Here is a 13,572-nt window from a genome sequence, read left to right as displayed (position 1 = left end):
CAAGCCACTGTCTATCACATCGAGGGCGGTGCGCAGCCTTGGCTCATCTACCCATGATTGAATGTGTCTTGCTCACTTGAGGAATTGAACGCTGCTCTGGCCAGATGCAGGCGCTCACCGTCGCCAGGACCGAACGGCATCACCTACGCTGCTTTCTTCCACCTAGGTGAAGATGGCCGAGGTCGACTTCTGGAATGTTATAACCAGTCGCGGAATCATGGCGTCGTTCCTGAGCGGTGGAAGTGCAGCCGCTTGATACCACTCCTGAAACCTGGAAAGTCGCCATTTGACCTAGCGTCCCACCGACCCATTGCGCTGTCCATTTGTGTTGGCAAGGTCATGGAATGAATGGTTCTCACACGCCTAGAGTGGTATCTTGAGCGCCACAACGTATACCCCAAGGCCATGGCTGACTTTAGAAGACGCCTCTCCTCTGTTGACAACGTCATCGACCTCGTGACGTCTGTGCAACAAGAAACACACCGCAAATGCATATCGGTTGCACTTTTCCTCGATGTGAAAGGCCTCTATGATAATGGAACGCATGAAGCCATCCTTGATGCCCTAGAAAATAATAGAAATGGTGGACGGATGCTTCGGTGGATTCGGAGTTATCTAGTCAAAAGATCCTTCTTTGTGCAAAGTGCGGATAGCCGAACCGCGGACCATTACACTGGCCGTGGTGTCCCGCGAGGCGGGGCTTTTGGTCCCACATTGTTCAGCCTTGCAATCCTTCGACTTGCCGACGTTCTACCACCAGTGGCGTAGCCAGAAATTTTGTTCGGGGGGGGCTACGCCACTGGCCCTCTATATATATATATATATATATATATAGCTGCCCGTTGCAGCTCAGCCTCCTCCTTAAGAGGTAGCTTTAGCTGGGGTGCTCCTATTTAAGTACATGTAGAAGGGGAATTCGTTTTTTCCTGCAGTCACTTCACCAAATTTGAGGAGGTTTGTTGCATTTAAAAGAAAAAGTTTAATTCTAGTGACTACTTCGAAGTTTTCATTAAGGTGCTCAATTATTTATTAAAAATTGGCCAAAATGGAAAATTTTCAGAAAACGAAACTATCAAGTTTAAAACTCCGTGACTCAACAATGGAAAATGATATCACAATTCTGTGAATTGCATCTAATAGTACATCTACAGGGGACAAAATAGATATGTTACACATGAATCTCAAAAAAAATTCAGTATTGTGGAAATACGGCTTTTGCAGAACCCTTGTACACAACGTAACCAATTCACGTAAGATACAAATTGACACAGCAAACTTGTCCGCTTTGACTGTTATAATAAATGCCGTTTGCAGAACCACAATATGTGTTCTTCATGCATTGCTATTAGTTTGTAAACGTCATGCTTCTATTTTTTCAAACTTTCGAATTTTCCAAGATATTTTAAACAAAATTCAGGCCCTAAATCGAAGTTCTGTTTCCAACAGACACTAGGATTTAACTGTCTCTCTAAATGCAACCAATTTCAATAAAAGCGATGAGCAGGATTATCTCAGAAAAGCGTTTCTGCGTTTTATAAGTATATGAATAGGCCGCGTCGGATTGGGCCCGAGCTAAAGCTTCCTCTTAAACAATTTATCGAGGGATCAAATACATGAATAATAACTGCATTGTCATTGCCAAAGATGCTGCAAACGAATTCTTGAAAGCTACGCACTGTAAATACAAGTAAAATATGTATTTTTTCATAAAATATTATACTCGTATGTGCCAAAAATTGTGCCCAACATAACTGACGTCAATGCTTCCATGTTTTTATGTCCATTTATTAAGTAAAGAAAATATCACACGAACTTTAGAACTATATCAGTTCGAAACCAGGAAAGCAGTGCATGCCGCTGATATGAAAAATTAAAAGGCAATGAACTGAACAAGTTGAGGACAAATATCTTAACGAAGCTTTGTCATTCAAGAACGGTGCTTACATTCTTGTATATATGCAATGGGCAGTGAAAAATCTCAATTGCGCTGTAGTTTGTTCAATGTATTACGCAGGAGTAGCTGTCCCTTGTCGTGTATCGTGAGTAATTGCACCGAAGTTATAGTCGCGACAGAGAGCACGCTTAAAAAGCAGGAGTTCTGCAAGATATATGAGGGCAAGTCAAATGAATAAGCCAACAACGGGGTACCTTATTTAAAAGTAGTCTTCATGAGAATTTAGACATTTGTCCTATTGACTAACGAGTTGCGTGATTCCCGTCTTATAAAACTCCTTGGGTTGCTGCTTCAAAAAGTCTGTATCTGGTTCCCTTGAGCTGTTTTTTCGGTTGCCCCAAAATGTAGAAGTCGCAAGGTGACAGGTCTAAGCTGTATGGCGGATGTTGCAGCGTTTCCCACTTGAACTTTGCCAGTTTTGTATTAACCGCATAAGCGACGTGGGGACAGGCATTGTCGTGGAACAAGATGACCCCATTCGTCAATTTTCCACGTTGTTCGTTCTTGATTGCGACACGCTGCCGTTCTGGCGTTTCACAGTATCGGAAACAATTGATAGTCTCTCAAGATTTAGCAAATTCTATCAGTAATGGACCCTGTCGATCGAAATAAAAAGTCAACAACACCTTTCCAGCGGAAATGATGGCCTTTACGTCCTTTGGGCGTGGTAAATTCGAATGTTTCCACTGTAAGCTTCGCCGTCATGTTTCAGGCTCGTAGTAGTGGCACCAAGGTTCGTCCCCGATCACAGTTGCAAGCAAGAAGTTGTCATGCTCATTGTGATACCCGATCAGATGAGTCAAGGCAGCGCGAAACTTCTCCGTCTTCTCGCGATCCATAGATAAATATCTTGGGGATCCATTGCGCACCAAAGAGCCGATAACCGAGAAGCTCATGAATTATGGCGTGAACCGAACCGTGACTGATGTTCAGACGGTCTGCCAGTTCATCGATGCTTATCCTCCGTTCTTGTTTCAGCAGCTCATGAACCTTTGAAATTGTGTGGGAGGTGATTGCACGATGGTTTTGGCCCGGTCTTGGTATGTCTTTGCAACGCCCTTTGAACCGTTTGCTCCAACGCTTCACAGTGGTCAATGAAATGCAGTGTTCAACGTACACGGCAGTCATATGGTGATTAATTTCTGTTTTGGAAACACCTTCAGCTGTCAAAAACTTCGGGACACCGAGCTGTTCAACTTTTGAAGTGTCCATTATGTGACGCAACCATATTCAACCCAGTGTATGAGAGCATTAAAGAACATTTTTCACACCTGCGTGTCACTTTTGTAAATGAGACATGCCGTTCTCCTGCGCGCATGCCTCGCAGATAATGAACCGAACCATTATTGCGCGGTTAGGGTAGGCTCACTTACATTTGACTCACCCTCGTACATTAGAAATGCAAAAATACAATGAGATATGCAAATGCGAAAATACGGCTTGATAAAGAACAAAAAAGTGTCACTGGAGACAAAGTTCACTGCATGTATACACAAAACCTCGCAATAAGATATTTAAGTATACGTATAAGTCTCCAATGAGTCTATGTATGTAAGAAGAAGTAACTGTATATAATGCGTCAAACAAGGCAAATAAACATGTTGCGCAATCATAGATTCACAGAATCCTAGATTCCGCCCCATTCCATCCACTCCCCCCGATGTACTGCGCGCGACGGAAGGCGGCGCGCTTGCTCCCCGCTTTTCTCCTTTGCGCACACAAGACTGAGCCACCATCGTCGGCTCACCCATTCCACCTCCCCTCCTACGCTTTCACTCGCACATACAGCATGCAGCACGTGGTCACGATGTTATCACCATTGGACTTTATACAAAACATGAGGGCGATGGCAGGAGTGCGCCTGGAGTGTCCATATAATTGCTTTCGCAATAATATAATAAACGTATCCGGCAACTGAAGCGTCCCGTCGCCCATTACTTTCCTCAAAAGAAGTATCAAAATCGAACTTTCACCATGCGACATTTCGCTGCGCCGCAACAATGTATTGTTTTTTTTTTCTGTGAGGCGGAGGCACCGAAATGAAAAAAAAAATCGCATAGGAAAGTATGTTGGCCAGAATCTAATGCCTACTTCGGGCACCTAATGGGGCTACGGAAGGAATACCGAAGAAAACATGAGACGCTTGGTCCACTGAGAACCATACGCATACTGCTCAGTCTCCTACAGCGGCGAAACAAGACTTTCCGGAAAGTTCCGCTCAAGGAATGCGGTGCAATCCTTCGAGTCCCCACAGTGATGGCGGCGAACGACCATTGTTTTTTTTTTTCTCGTCTGCTAGCCAGAAAGCGTCCAAAACCCTGTACGGTAAAAATACACTCGGCCAGAGCAAACCGAACGCGCACCGAAGTGCACCGCACGGTGGTCGGGGCCATACGAGAAAAACGTATGCGCTCTGGCTGGCTCTGGTAGCCCGCGGGTAGGGCAGCGAGAACAAAAAAAAAATATTGAAGAGGCTCAATGTGCCCTCGCGAATAAAAGTCAAAGTAGAAAAAATAAATAAGAACGTAGTTACTTTGGCTGGCCTTAGTGTCTTGACATGGATGTTCTGGTGTATGTTAAAAAAAATGTTGATATTTTTTTATGTGACATGACGGCACAAATGAACCACCCCAACGCTTCGTCTCATTGGACCTCGCTGCCTGCTTTGTCAACTCGTCTGCTAGTGTGTTGATTTGGCTTGTCTCGTTGTATGTTCAGATGTAAGACTTTAGAAAAGTCAATAGACCTTTGGCGTCAAATGTTTATAACAACATTAAACCCACAAAGTTCCGCAATTGAAAATCTAAAGCACAACTTTGGAAATGTCAATGCACCTTTCACATCAAGAGCTTATGAGATTTATACCCATAAAGTTTGGCAATTGATATCCATGCGCTCCATAGATTCCGTGGCCTCAGTGAGATGCCGCGGCGAGCCCGCTCACCATCAAAGCGCCCTTGAAACTTTGTGCTCGGATGGGACTGCTTGGCGTTATGTGACTCCCGGTGTATGGGCGTTGCCACGAAATCCAGCCCGAGTTTGTAATCTTCGCGGTTAAATGTCTTTTCGAGCGTCAAAAAGACATTCTAGACAAAATCCAGAGTGATTTCTGGCGCCGGGGGTCGCTTTGGTCGGCGGTGCATGGACAGCACGAAAAAATTTCGGGGGGGGCTGAAGCCCCATAAGCCCCCCCCCTGGCTACGCCCCTGTCTACCACATACAGTCAACCTTTCCACATATACGCGTACCTAGGCGCGTGCACGGCTCCAAAGAACAGTGACCTTTGCATCGTCGTGCCTGCGTGCTCAATGCCTCAGCATTTCGACTGAGAAGTGCGCCTTAGTCGCTTTTACCCACAAGCCTGATACCGCATTTCTATTGACCACCAAACAATTTCACACACAAAATCTCACCGATTCCTATGCGTGATTATCGACAAAGACCTTTCATTGAGCCTCCACATTTCATACTTAAGGAAGAGGCTTACCTCTATCGCGCATATACTAAGGTTTCTTGCGGGTAAAACGTGGGGCACATCCGTGGCATTTATGCTTCAAATTTACAGGACGCTCTTCCTAGGACACTTGTGATACAGCACACCAGTTCTGTCCAATGGCAACAAAACTAGCATCCATCCCCTACAGAGCATTCAAGGCCAAGCCCTTTGAACATATCTGGGGCTACCTCGAAGTGCTTCAACCGTAGCAACAATTGCCGCCGCAAGAGACCACCCTATAATAACCTATATAGCTATCGACGCACTCCGGGTGCATGTTCGCTATATATCCAGAGTCTCTGACCACAATCTCGCTCGCTTGCCTGAGAAAAGACCCAAGGTAGCGTTTTCCAGATCAGTTGCGGCTAATCAGCGCTCTTTATTATCGAGATACTCGCCCGCAACAAGAACGCCATTCTCTCTGTGGTGCTTGAAAAAGCCTCCTGTGTACGCTGTTCCAGGAATTAGCCGGACCAACGCGGCTCTCAAGCAGATCACATTGCAACTTTTGAATTGTTCGTACGCTAACCGAATCCATGTTTACACGGACAGTTCGGTTTCGGAAAGTTCGAAGGGCGCCATTGTTATACCATTTCAATCGGTCGTCACCAAGTTTAAGACTTCACACGTAACAACATCTATCGGTTCTGAACTAGCCGCTATTGGCGTTGCTGTCCAATACATTGAAAAGGAACAGCCTAGCAAATGGGCAATATTTTGTGATTCGAAAGCAGCCCTCCAAAGCTTGCGAGGTTTACAACGTGGTAATGACGAACAGCTGGTGTCCCAAATCAACGAAATTTGCTATTTCGCTTCTGAACGAGGACATGATATAATGTTTCAGTAGCTGCCGGGACATTGCGGCATCGTTGGTAATCACCTCGCCGATGACGCTGCCCGACGTGCCCAGGCTGGAGCACGGACACTCCTTAAACCTTTATCGAAAGTAGACGCTGCAAGAGAACTTCGCCGCAGTCTCGCTCGTGCCATCACGTTCAGTTGCTGGCATACATCACAGAACTCTAACTGTCGTTTGTACAGCCTCGACCCATCACCGAAACTGAAACTACCAGCAAACATTTCACGACGTAACGCAACACTTCTGTGTCGGCTGTGGGTTGGAGTAGCATTCACCAACTCCTACAACTATCGTAGTGGAATGGTGAACTCACTGATGTGCGCTAAGTGCAAGTGTGAAGAGAGCATCAGTCATCGTCTGTGCCACTGTTCTCGCTTTGATAACCAGCGTCAGACTCTACAGCGTGCCTTGTATAGACTGGACGATCGGCCATTACAGAAGCAAAGATCTTGGGACCCTGACCTCATGGTTCAATTGCCCAGAAAGCCATTCGAGCGCTTCTTCACTACCTGAAGGCAACAGACTTGAGTACCCGACTGTATACATACTGCACCTAACTTAGTGCATGTGAAAGTGCGATATATTTATTTATTTATTTATTTATTTATTTATTTATTTATTTATTTATTTATTTATTTATTTATTTATTTATACATACTGCAGCGCAATTTGCGCTATAGCAGGAGTGGGTTAAGCAAATGTACAGAAAATGCATGGGAATATACAGCGGTAAACACAAGTGAACACTATTAAAGAGCACAGATGAAAAGGAAAATACAAAAAAATACAAGTGAACACTTTTACAAAAGAGCACTGGTGAAAGAATACACAAGTTATACAAATGTTATACAAATGCTGCCAGGCATACCCATGCCTGATTATGCCCATACCCATACTCATAATTATGCATCTGGGATGGCGGTTGCAAAAATTTGGGATGAACATGAGCGAATGGATCCAGGTAATGAATTCCAGTCTTCGATTGAGCGGGGAAAGAAGCTGAATTTGAACATGTTAGTACGTGCGTAGTAGGGTATTAAGTTTAGGTCATGATGTCTTCTTGTTGATGATCCCGGCGTGAAGTTAATGTAATTATCATTTGAGAGCCTAACTGAAGAATTGACAATGGAGTGCAAAAATTTTAATGAGTCGACACGGCGACGCGAAGAGAGCGTGTTTAGGTTCAAGGAAGAAAGTGCTAAAGAGGGCGAAAAGTCTCGATCGTAACGATGACATATAAATCGCACAGCTTTTTTCTGTATAGCCTCTAGTTTATTAATTTCTAACTGCTTATGCGGGCTCCAAACTACAGATGCATAATCAAGAACAGGGCGGATTAGAGATTTATACATTAGTACCTTTGTGTCTTTAGGAGATCGGGTTAGCGTTCGTCTTAAGTAACCTAATTTTTTTAGTGCTTTACTGCATATGTAGTCAATGTGTTTGGACCATGACATGTTATGCGTAAAAATGACACCAAGATACTTATACTCAGAAACCTTATCTACTGTACGGCCATTGGACGAGTAACTGAAAAGGGAGGGGGAAGATTTGTTGCAGAAAGACATCAGAACGGTTTTATTGAAATTAATGTTCATTTGCCAAGTGTTACACCAATCGCAAAACCTAGAAAACGACTCTTGAAGGCGATAATGATCATTAGAAGATTTAATCACTTCATATAAAACGCAGTCATCAGCATAGAGACGGATGTTAGAAGAGCAGTGAAGTGGCAAATCGTTTATGTATAATAAAAAAAGAAGTGGCCCAAGGACGGAGCCTTGGGGCACACCTGATGTCACATCAACAGTAGCGGAGTCAGTCGAACTGTAAGAGACGAACTGGGAGCGAAATGAGAGAAAGCTTAAAATCCAGTTAACCAATCGCAAAACCTAGAAAACGACTCTTGAAGGCGATAATGATCATTAGAAGATTTAATCACTTCATATAAAACGCAGTCATCAGCATAGAGACGGATGTTAGAAGAGCAGTGAAGTGGCAAATCGTTTATGTATAATAAAAAAAGAAGTGGCCCAAGGACGGAGCCTTGGGGCACACCTGATGTCACATCAACAGTAGCGGAGTCAGTCGAACTGTAAGAGACGAACTGGGAGCGAAATGAGAGAAAGCAGACTCATGTTTCCTCTCTCTCTCTCTTTCACTCCCCCATCTCCCTCCCCACGTGTAGGGAAGCAAACTGGACTCAGTCTGGTTAACCTCCCTGCCTTTCCTTCCTCCCTTCTCTCTCTCTCTGTCTATTGTCTGAAACTACTTCGACATTTTTGTTTATCGTGCGTTGCAGGCGTCGATAAGAAAATTATGCAGCTCCTCAAAATCGTAAATCGTATAACCTTACGATGAGAGCAGGAGTTCAGAAACTTTGCAAATGAAGTTATATTTGCATACTTGATGCTACAAAATTCCTTCCCTCCTGCAGCTGCTATGTTATACGCATGCTTGTACTTATGATTACCTCAGACTGCCCTTCCTATAATTTGTAGAGTAGATTCATTACTCTGGCGCGCTTTGAGCGACGGCCTCTAACAAAGGAACTTATTTTAATATGCTGCCATCGCAAGCCATCGCCGTAGAGGGCGACGAGGGCACTGTTGCAGTTTTTAAAGGCAACAGAATTTTACAAGCGGCTGTAGCCTGAACAGATGTTTATAGTGCTGCAAGTGCTGCTGTGCTGTGCGGTGACAGTACGCGGCGACAGTGACCGACTGTGACTGTATGTCTATGCTCCTTTCTTTCTTTACCTCTACTTTGTTATCACTTTACCTCCCCCTCCCCTCTCTCCCCAGCGTAGGGTAGCAAACCGGATCTCCCCCTCTGGTTAACCTCCCTGCCTTTCGCCTCCCCGCTTCTCTCTCTCTCTCTCTTTCTCATTACTGTGGCGCAAACATTGATAAACCAAGCGCAGTGGTATAATACTTTTTTTTTGCTGCAGTGTAACGAACGTTTACGTTACTTGACATCGGCTGGCGTTCGCTCCAATATCCCGCACTTTGTGACGTTTTGGCGAGTTGGACTTCTGCGCTGGCACAAAGAATGATGTTTTCTAACCTTACTTATGGTAGGTTGGAACGAACTTCTTAACCTACGGTCGAGCTCAAAAAGCAAAGTCATGCGCGTGGCGCAACGAAATGTGACATCGTTCTTTCCTGGCAGACGGCGCTACAACGTACTTGGTCCTGCGGCAAAACCACATATGAGGCAATGCAGGGTGGCATGAATTGGACCTCTTTTGAAGTAAGAGAATCGCAGGCCGAAATTAGTTTTGAACAAAGATTAAGGAACGTGGATGAAAGTAAATGGGCGCTAAAGAGCAGAGGTATCTCCTGAAAAGCGTGGACACAGAATCGCGGAAGAGGTCAAGAAAGTTGGCAGCCAAGTACAGGGTAATTAAAAGTATAAATATGAAAAGATACCCAGGAGTTATCAGAAAGAATGTGAGAGAAACGGAGACAGTGAATTGGATGCGAAGAATGGAAACAAAAAAGACCATTAAAATTGACAAGAATGGGCAGAAAGAAATTAGAAGGGAACATTGGTACCATTACACAATGGGCAGTGCTTTCCTATTTGAGGCTCGAGCTAGTTGCCTAAAGATAAAAACGTACTGCAGCAAATATTCGCAACAACATCGGGCATACATCTGCTGCATCGAAAGTCCGGAGACCACTCAGCACGCCCTAATGGAATGCGAAGGTATTCACTCAGCGAGACTCGCAGATTACGTAAACCTCCCAGAAGTACTTGGATTTAAAATGGACGGCAGCAACAAGCGATCAACAGCCCAAATAATTAAGAGATGTTTAGAGTAGTGACGAAAAAAAAAAGCACAGCACAAGCACAGCGAAAGATGAAACGGAACGCTGAGTGCAGCAGGAGATGAAAGACAACGATAGCGAAGAGAGCGTGAGGAGGGCAGCGGAGGAGGAGGTTATGGTGAAAGCGTGAGAAGGAAAGCGTAGTGCCGCGCAAGATGGGAGAGGGGGGGGGCTTTGCGGCGACGATGGGTATGCACGATGGCGGCAGAGCAGCGCGCGCCGTCTGTATAGAAACAAAGCTCTGCATGAGCGGAAGTCTGTCTGCGGCGGCTGCTGTGAACCACGCCCACGCGGCACCCATGAGCCGTTTCTCGCCATCTTCCGATTAGCGAAGCAGTCGTGCCGCACTTCGCTCCATTTGCAACGTGCCGCACGAGACAGATTATCCGCACCAGCCAATATATCGCGAAATGAAGACACGTATACAGTGGCGCTCAAATTTCGTGTTAGGGAGTGTCGTAATCGTTGGTGCAGCTTTTATGCTATATATATGTGTGTGTAGGAGAGGTTGGTGTCATGAGTGATGCCACCTACTTCTCGCTCAGAGAAACATGACACAGCAAAGTTAGTAAGACAGCCCAGCTTTACGCAGCTCTTTATGCACACTGTCTGTTTTTATCCAGATTACAAAGCAAAAGGTAAACTCCAATTAAGCCGGTAAGGGATGCAGAAAGACCAGACGAAGCAGCTCGTGACGAAGAATCGGCAGAACAGCAATATGACCACTGACGACTGTTGCTTTCCAATGCCATTCAAGGACTATAGCAAGGTATGTGGTCTGGTGATGGTGAAGTCAGCTATCACCTCTGAAGCGTGCACACTTTTGAACTCGCGAAGGTTGTCTCAGCGGCGCGAAAGGTCACTTGAGGGCCAGGCCCACCTTTGCAGCTTATCAAACCGTTTCCGATAACACCCAAGGCAATTTATTAGGAGTGTGACATAGTGTTCGTAACTTCTTTTCGAACAAAGTCGCCATATCGTTGCCAAAAGCACTTCATTTTTAGCGAAATGTCGCTTTAACTGATGATGATAACAATAAAGATGTAGATTATTACGTGCTTGGAGTAGTCTCGTTTTAAGCTTTAATAGTTCCCGGACGTCTTCTCTTCGTTTTTTAAAACTATAGCTTTAGCTCCTGCGGTGAAGAGTCAGCGGTCCGAATGTGAAAAGTGAGAACAACCTTTTATTTTCTAAAGTGGTATCAGATCTCAAGATTGCGCTTTGTCTAGAAAAGCAGCTTTGGTGCATTGGGATGGCTCACTAATAAGCTCTTCGTTATGTCTTTGGAAGGAACGACAAATTCTCCGTTGGAATAAAGTAGGGGCGAGTCAGTTAACTTGGCTAACATCCTTTGAGAAACATTACCAGGGAAATTTGCTGGCTGCTGATGACACTTGGAAAGTCACTGAAGGAATTGGTAACACTTGGTGACTGTCTCGCTAAGTTACCAACTCTGGTACCATTTCATCACATGTACTACGTGCTTTTATTGAGGGCTGTTACTGAACGATAGATGGCGAACTTTACTCCGGAGTCAATGAATGTACTAGGCACAGAAGGGCAGCCTAACGCTCCTTCGCGGTTTCAGAATGGATGAGCTGCCTTGTGACACGGGAGCCTTAAGTACCACTGACATTATTTTAAAATTTTTTTTTATTGAAATCAAAATAAAGAAAGAGACGTAGTCACCTTACAATGGTGACGGCTACATCTTTTCTCATAGCGGAAACAACAATATCAAAAATATGTAGGAAAATGAAAAGAAATCACTTCATACGGTCAGAAAGCCACAGCAGAGTCCTATATGCCCATGAAAATAACAGTATAAAAGTCAAATGCAAGTTGCACCACAATGAGTTCGTAAACAAAGTCACAGACACACACAAACGGCCGTGATGTGGATATCGACGAGCATATAAACAGATGAGGAATTACACGTCATCTCGATGCTTCTCTTACAACTGACGTTCTCGGCCACTCAGTGGTAATACGGACAAAGTAACAAAAGGAGAATGGATTCCAATGAAGTACATGCCAACAAAAGATAATTTACAAGGTTAAAGCTTTCTGTATCTCGAAGAAATTATAATGGCAACACCAACCTTGACCAGCCGCCGCCACCTCGATAAAAAACAAACAAAAGATAACCTTAACTCAAGCTCAACATAAAAACATTTTTGGAAACCTAGGAACTATATGTTGAGATCGTGTAATAAAGCGCTTCCTTTTACTCGATTCTATTCGCTTCCTGTAAGTACAGCTATTTCCTTTTATGTCCAGGTTTTTTTCCCCGCCGTCAAAAATGGTAATGCGAAATAGAAAAGGGTCATTGACACTTGTTTGCCATAAAAGAAAGTGTTATCTTGTGTTATTGCTGAGTCGAGAGCAGAAGTGGAACTGAGTTTTATTAAAAGGCTGTACAGAGTCTGTACACTACAGGACGCGTTCGATAGGTAGGTCGAGCTGCCGGTTAATTTCAAAGACGTCGCATAGATGGCAGGAGAAGAGGAAGCGATGCTTATATATAGCATGACCTTCTCTTAATGAAAATCGACATTCTAGTTAAGAAATATGCTGCTTACAAAAGTCAATTCCATAGTTATTGCAAGTTACGAAAAATATAAAGCGACGTCTACTCTAGTTATGTGAAGTCGCTTCTCAAGCTGGGGTATCGCGCAGGAGGCTTGATCCTTCTTCCGAAACAAGTAGTTTGAGGTGGACCTGAACGAGGTTGAACCTGCTGAGCTGGAACTGGTGGATACCCTGGGCTGTACGCTGATGTACTTGGCTCGGCATTGTCGTAGTCCTCTGGTGAAGATTCGGTAGCCGTCTGTTCCGCAGGCCTTGGTCGTAGATGTATGCGGTTTCTGAGAAAGGTGCCTCCGGTGTCTGTCTTTACGGCGCATCTACGCGGTTATAACGTTGACCACTGTGGCTTTGTACGAGTTTTGATTGTGGCGAAATCACGCAGGCTGGCCAAGAATTAGTGGTTGGAGAGTTTCTTGTGTATGATTCACCATATTTGTGCTGTGCCTTTTGTATTTGCTGGAGGAGCATGTGATGAAGTGCTGTTTGTAAGCTCCGTTTAAGTGCTGTCGGTAGGGAAGAGTGGAATGTGTGCAGATTTCAGTCTATTAGGGACAGAGCTGGGGAATGTCGTCCTATGTTTGCGCTTAGCGATGGTCAAGTAGCACTAATGTGAGGTCCTTGCCTTCATCTGCTGCCTTTTTCTTCTTGGGATTGGCGCTTCTTATGGTGCTTTGCGACTGACCATTCTCGATCTCGAGGTGTGAGTTGATGACCCAGGTACGTGGTTATTGGCAAACTTAGCTAGAGCTTGCGCTCCATGAAGTCAAGGTTGCGCGTGCTACTCTGTGCACATTTCTGAGGTCTGCCGCCTGTCCTTCAACGTTTTGTGATGCCACTGAAA

General features: G+C 44.7%; 2 protein-coding genes across 4 annotated transcripts in view; one reads left to right on the top strand and one right to left on the bottom strand.

Annotated features, from left to right (window-relative positions):
• The window catches only part of LOC135896232 (lachesin-like), a 348,730-nt gene that overhangs the window by 6,329 nt on the left and 328,829 nt on the right, over window positions 1-13,572 (top strand). The window contains exon 1 of one of the 2 annotated variants that reach the window (XM_070531783.1): window positions 10,804-10,911. The exons of the other annotated variant lie outside the window; for it this stretch is intronic. The gene's annotated coding sequence lies outside the window, so the exon portion shown is untranslated. Of the gene's footprint in view, window positions 1-10,803; window positions 10,912-13,572 lie in introns of those variants that run through there. 2 annotated transcript variants of the gene reach the window in all.
• Window positions 1-13,572, bottom strand: part of LOC135920981 (zinc transporter ZIP1-like) — a 33,546-nt gene that overhangs the window by 12,773 nt on the left and 7,201 nt on the right. The gene's annotated exons all lie outside the window — the stretch shown is intronic.

Source organism: Dermacentor albipictus, chromosome 1, assembly GCF_038994185.2.
Source record: "Dermacentor albipictus isolate Rhodes 1998 colony chromosome 1, USDA_Dalb.pri_finalv2, whole genome shotgun sequence".
Taxonomy (NCBI): domain Eukaryota; kingdom Metazoa; phylum Arthropoda; class Arachnida; order Ixodida; family Ixodidae; genus Dermacentor; species Dermacentor albipictus.
Note: the sequence above shows the minus strand (reverse complement) of the source record. Positions and strands in the feature narration are given on the sequence as shown.